The sequence below is a fragment of the Sardina pilchardus genome, chromosome 9 (genome assembly GCF_963854185.1).
Source record: "Sardina pilchardus chromosome 9, fSarPil1.1, whole genome shotgun sequence".
Classification (NCBI taxonomy): Eukaryota; Metazoa; Chordata; class Actinopteri; order Clupeiformes; family Clupeidae; genus Sardina; species Sardina pilchardus.
Window position 1 is genome coordinate 5,776,947 of NC_085002.1, and position 6,000 is coordinate 5,782,946.

Genomic DNA, 6,000 nt, shown 5'->3' on the forward strand with positions numbered 1-6,000 from the left:
GTGTGTGAGTGTGCGTGTGTGTGTGTGTGTGTGTGTGTGAGTGTGCGTGTGTGTGTGTGTGAGTGTGAGTGTGTGCATGCATGCGTGCGTTCTTGCATCAGTGCGTGCATGCGTGTGCGTGTGTGTGTATGTGTGTGTTGTTGGATTGTATGTTGTGGTCTATGTCAGTCCAGCGCTGGCTGCATGTGTAAATGTGTGGCTACAGTATGCACGACGAGCCCCATGTGTTAGCATTATGGGTTCAGCAGATAACACACTCCCCCTCAGAGGTCACAGGGTTAGAGGTCACAGGAGTCAGAGGTCACAGGGATCACTCTGGGGAAAGGGTTACTCCACGTCAATTCAAACAGAGCCCATGTACTCTCAAAGAATTCTGAAATAATTACCAGGTGTATCTATGTTACTCAAGAGACACACTGTAAAATGACTTTTATGTAAGATCAATACTTCCCAAGATACAGACAGTTTTAAGGGGGGAGGGGGGTGTCGATTTTGTTCTGCCTCTTTTTTTTGTCAAAGTTCACAAGCCCATAGCACAAGAACTAAACCATGTACAGTAGGAGGCTCAAATTGTATGTGCTGGTACATAAATAGGATTTTTATGTAGCAAAATCATCCCGAAGAGGAGGTGAGTATCAGGCTAGCATCACACAGCAAACTCAGCTACTGCACCCCAGGAGGAAAAGGGAAAGTGAATGCGTACAAAGTGGACAGTGGTAGAGATATCAATACCATACTGCCCACAATGTGTCGTAAGAAGTCCTGCCCATGATGAGAATTGATCATCACGCTGTAGTAACGACATTGTGATGACGTGTTGCTGTGTGCTGCAGTGTGTGTAGGAGAGCATGCAGGTGGAGAGTGGGGGTAGGAGAACATGGAGTGTGGGGGTAGGAGAACGTGCAGGTGGAGGAGAACATGGAGAGTGGGGGTAGGAGAACATGCAGGTGAAGAGTGAGGGTAGGAGAACATGGAGTGTGGGGGTAGGAGAACGTGCAGGTGGAGAGTGGGGGTAGAAGAACGTGGAGAATGGGGGTAGGAGAACGTGCAGGTGGAGAGTGAGGGTAGGAGAACATGGAGAGTGGGGGTAGGAGAACGTGCAGGTGGAGAGTGAGGGTAGGAGAACGTGGAGAGTGGGGGAAGGAGAACGTGCTGGTGGAGAGTGTAGGTAGGAGAACATGGAGTGTGTGTGTGCAGGTGGAGAGTGGGGGTAGGAGAACATGGAGTGTGTGTGTGCAGGTGGAGAGTGGGGGTAGGAGAACATGGAGTGTGTGTGTGCAGGTGGAGAGTGGGGGTAGGAGAACATGGAGTGTGGGGGAAGGAGAACGTGCTGGTGGAGAGTGTAGGTAGGAGAACATGGAGTGTGTGTGTGCAGGTGGAGAGTGGGGGTAGGAGAACATGGAGTGTGTGTGTGCAGGTGGAGAGTGAGGGTAGGAGAACGTGCAGGTGGAGAGTGTAGGTAGGAGAATGTGCATGGCAGAAGGTGGAGTTGAAGCCACAGGCTGTAGAGGTGTTAATGTCTGACTGTGAGAAGGACTAAGTTTGACATTTAATTTGTTTTCAGTTTGGCTATCAATGTGTCTGCATGGCTCTTAAAAGTGTGCGGTAACTGGGGTTGGATGTTCCTCTTCTCATATTGCCATTGTGGAAAGCACAAATGGTGACCATACTCTCCACTGTGGTCGGTTATGCATGGTTGACCTTGGCAGGATGTGGGTGTCAGCCAGAGGTCACCATGTCAGAGGTGGCGAGGTGAAGCATCACTGATGCGCTCCTCTCCAGCACCTTTAACATGAAGAGTCTCTCATGTGCGCGGGTGTCAGAGACCCGGACATCTGAAGAGGGTCTCCCTTTGATGGAGATCTGAACATGGCGCCTAGAGGGCACTCACATGGTATGGAGTGGCTGATGCAAACCCTATGGGGGAGAGAGAGAGAGAGTGGAGGAACTAAAGGAACAGAAAAAACTTGCCGTAGTCTTGGGTGAGGACACTGGCACATGCATTTTGGCAGCCAATTATGTGTCCTCACTCCATAACAAAAGAGAGGGCATTACTTAAGATAACCACTGCACTACATCCACCCTTCAACACAACACTGCCCTCCACACTGTGTCTGTTACACCATCTCTCCCTTTGTTTTGTGTGTGTGTGTGTGTGTGTGTGTGTGTGTGTGTGTGTGTGTGCGTGCATGATGTTGTTGATTCCAATTTGATTCATGTAATATGTGTCTTGATGTTTTATATGTTGGTACGTTCTGTGCCCTGTAGCTTTGGCAATACTGTGCCTTAACAGTCATGCTAATAAAGCCCCATTGAATTGAATTGAATTGAATTGAGTGAGAGAGAGAGAGGGATGTTGAAGGAGTGTGTGTGTGTGTGTGTGTGTGTGAGAGAGAGAGAGAGAGAGAGAGAAAGCAAGAAAGAGAGATGTTGAGAGTGTGTTTGTGTGTGTGTGTGTGTGTGTGTGTGTGTGAGAGAGAGAGAGAGAGAGAGAGAAAGAGCTAGACTTGTTCAATAATCCAACCAAGTAGAACTACCATGACCCAGACAAGACAGAGGATCATCATTGAAGAATCAAGGATTTGCGACCTGATTGCTGACTCGAAAATGTTTATTATTTAGCCTAAACTTGTTCTGGCGGATTAACCTGAGCCCACAGAGGTGTGCATTTTGCAGGCAGAGAGAATGCACAGGTGTAATGTATATTTAAACCTCTCTGCACCTCTCAGTACCTGTCTTAAACTGCATTTTGTTGTCTTTGCACAATGACAATACAGATTAATCTAATCTCAAACGAACGCCTAACATCACCTTCATTCTTTCCCTCTTGTGTGCTGTCACCCAAACTCTCTCTCTCTCTCTGACTTGCTCTCTCTCTCCTTTTCTCTATCTCTTTCTCGTTCTATCCCTCCGGCTCTCTCTCTCTCACACACCATTTTTCTCTAACTCTTTCTTTCTATTTCTCTCTCATTTTCTTTATCTCTTTTTCATACTATCCCTCCTGCTGTATTTCTCTCTCTCTCTCTCTCTCTCTCAGTGCTTCTTGTCTTCCTCATAATTTGCTCTACTCTGCTCCCCCACTCTCACTCTTTCTCTCTAACTCTCTCTCTCTGACTTGCTCTCTCTCTCCTTTTCTCTATCTCTTTCTCGTTCTATCCCTCCGGCTCTCTCTCTCTCACACACCATTTTTCTCTAACTCTTTCTTTCTATTTCTCTCTCATTTTCTTTATCTCTTTTTCATACTATCCCTCCTGCTGTATTTCTCTCTCTCTCTCTCTCTCTCTCTCTCAGTGCTTCTTGTCTTCCTCATAATTTGCTCTACTCTGCTCCCCCACTCTCACTCTTTCTCTCTAACTCTCTCTCATTAACTCTTTCTCTCTCTCTCTCTCTCTCAGTGCTTCTTGTCTTCCTCATAATTTGCTCTACTGTGCTCCCCCACTCTCACTCTTTCTCTCTAACTCTCTCTCTCTCTCTCTCTCTCTCTCTCTCTCTCTCTCTCTCTCTCTCAGTGCTTCGGTCTTCATCATGTTCTCTGCTCTGCTCCCCCTGCAGCTCAGATCAAAGAGCTTCGCTCCTTCACTCAGAGTGTCTCTTCTCTCTCTCTGTCTGAATCGCAAATTGGCTGCAGAAACGAGGCCAGAGCGTGGAGCGAGGAGAGAGAGACGAGGAGAGAGAGACGAGCGAGAGAGAGAGGGAGAGAGAGAGAGCGAGAGAGAGAGAGAGAGAGAGAGAGAGAGCAGCACAGCGAGGAGAGACACACGTGCGTGAGCATCAGAGCACTTCTCTGGCTGGCGGAGAGGGAAGAGAGAGACACAGCACTGTTGAGAGTAGCACCCTGAGGTGGGGTGCCCTTTAAACAGCGGACTGCCCCTCTTGCTCTAGTCTCAGTGCAGTCTCCACACGAGATGTTGTTACGACTGCACTGTGTGTGTTTCTTGTGCTGTGTGTTCCCAGCGCTGTTTGTCCCTCTTCCTCCTCCGTTCTCTCTCTCTGCTCAGGTGCTCTGCTTGCACCTGCTGATCGGCTGTTCAGGTGTGGAGCTGTCCGAGAGATTATTGAACTCTTGTGGCTCACCTGGTGTACACTAACAAGCTGTCATTCTTTAAAAATAGAATATTGTGAAAAAGTTCATTTGTCTCAGCAATTCAACTTAAAAGGTGAAACTAATATATTATGTAGACTCATTACATGCAAAGTGAAATATTTCAAGCTTTTGCGTGTTATAATTTTGATGATTATGGCTTACAGCTTACAGCCAAACCTCAGAAAAATAGAATATTGTGAAAAGGTTCAATATTGTAGCCTCAAAGTGTCACACTCTAATCAGCTAATTAATCCAAACCGCCTGTAAAGGGTTCCTAAACCCTTAGATGGTCTTTCAGTCTGGTTCAGTGTAGTTCAGACAAACTAACTTTTTCACAACATTCTAATTTTTCGAGTTTCGTAACTAATGAAAATATACGTGTTCATATAAGTTTTCTTCTGATATCAAGCAGCCAGTTGCATGCTGGTAGATTAGTAGTAAGAGTAAGTCATGTGCTTGGGTAGAGAAGAGATGTTGGTGCTCTGTGGAGATCAGTGGTTGGTTCGGTCCATTCTGCATCAGACCACCAGCCCTGAGGGATCAGCATCACAGTACGGGAGTGAGTGAGCGAGTGAGTGAGTGTGTGAGTGTGTGAGTGTGTGAGTGTGTGAGTGTGTGAGTGAGTGAGTGAGTGAGTGAGTGGGTGAGTGAGTGAGTGAGTGAAGGAGTGAGTGAGTGAAGGAGTGAGTGAGTGAGTGAGTGAAAGAGTGAGTGAGTGAGTGAGTGAGTGAGTGAGTGAGTGAGTGAGTGAAAGAGTGAGTGAGTGAGTGAGTGAGTGAGTGAGCGGGCGAGTGAGTGATTGAGTGGCTGTCACTCAGATGCAAATGTGTTTTTTAAAATGGTTTGTTGTTGGATGCTGTTTTATGGGTCAGTAGGTCAACTCTCTTCAAAATGCTCCAGTAATTGAGTCAAATCTGAAACCATTTGCCCGGAAGAAAAGCTAAAAGCAGAGCTGTGTGTGTGTGTGTGTGTGTGTGTGTGTGTGTGTGTGTGTGCCATTTAATTGAGGTTACGGTAGTGTGCCCCATTGTGTGATCTAGCGGGCTGGATTGGGGAGCTCAGATTCTCAGTGTGGCGATGTGCTCTTATCTGAGCAGCCCAAACCAGAGGAGGGAATGAGCTCCTCAGATTCAGTGCAGCAATCACTACTGGGCAACTCACCCCTCTAACTATGTCCACAGGACTCTGTGTGTGTGTGTGTGTGTGTGTGTGTGTGTGTGTGTGTGTGTGTGTGTGTGTGTGTGTGTGTGTGTTACTCCATCAGTTTTCATAACATCAACATCAGCAAGTGTGGGATTTTTCCGTGGCTGGAGTGTCCCTTGGCTTTGAGAAGTCTCAGGCCATGTCCACACGGAGACGCCTTTTGGATTCAACGAAGATGTTTTGCATCGTTTTGGCCGATCGTTCAAAGAAATCCTGCAAACGCATGGCCCTAAAACGAATCAATCTGAAACCGGGTCCCAGAGTGCATAAGTTCAAAAACGCAGCCCTCTAGCGTTCGTTTGGACGGCAGAAAACACATACCTGCGTTTCGATGATGAGGCTTTGAGAAGTCCCAGTCAGAAGTTCTTTCTAGTGTTTTCCTCGTTACTTATTTCTCACTTTACTTATTTACTTTCACTTTATTGCATGCTTCTCCTCCTTATCTCTTATCTTCTCCTCTCTTCCTCTCCTCCCTCTCTTCTCTTCTCTCTCTTCTCTTCTCTTCCCTCTCTTCCCTCTCTTCTCTTCTTTTCTCCCTCTCTTCTCTTCTCTTCTCTTCTCTTCACCTCTCTTTTCTTCCCTTCTCCTCCCTCTCTTCTCTTCTTTTTTTTTCTCCCAGTGCTTCGCTGGCATGAGGCCTGCCATCTGTGTTTGGCACTAGTAATGTCATTTTTATCTTGTACCAGTGTGTGTCTGTGTGTGTGTGTGTGTGT

At 46.9% G+C, this 6,000-nt stretch overlaps 1 protein-coding gene across 1 annotated transcript in view; it reads left to right on the forward strand.

Annotated features, from left to right (window-relative positions):
• Positions 1 to 6,000, forward strand: part of pusl1 (pseudouridine synthase like 1) — a 29,045-nt gene that overhangs the window by 5,588 nt on the left and 17,457 nt on the right. The gene's annotated exons all lie outside the window — the stretch shown is intronic.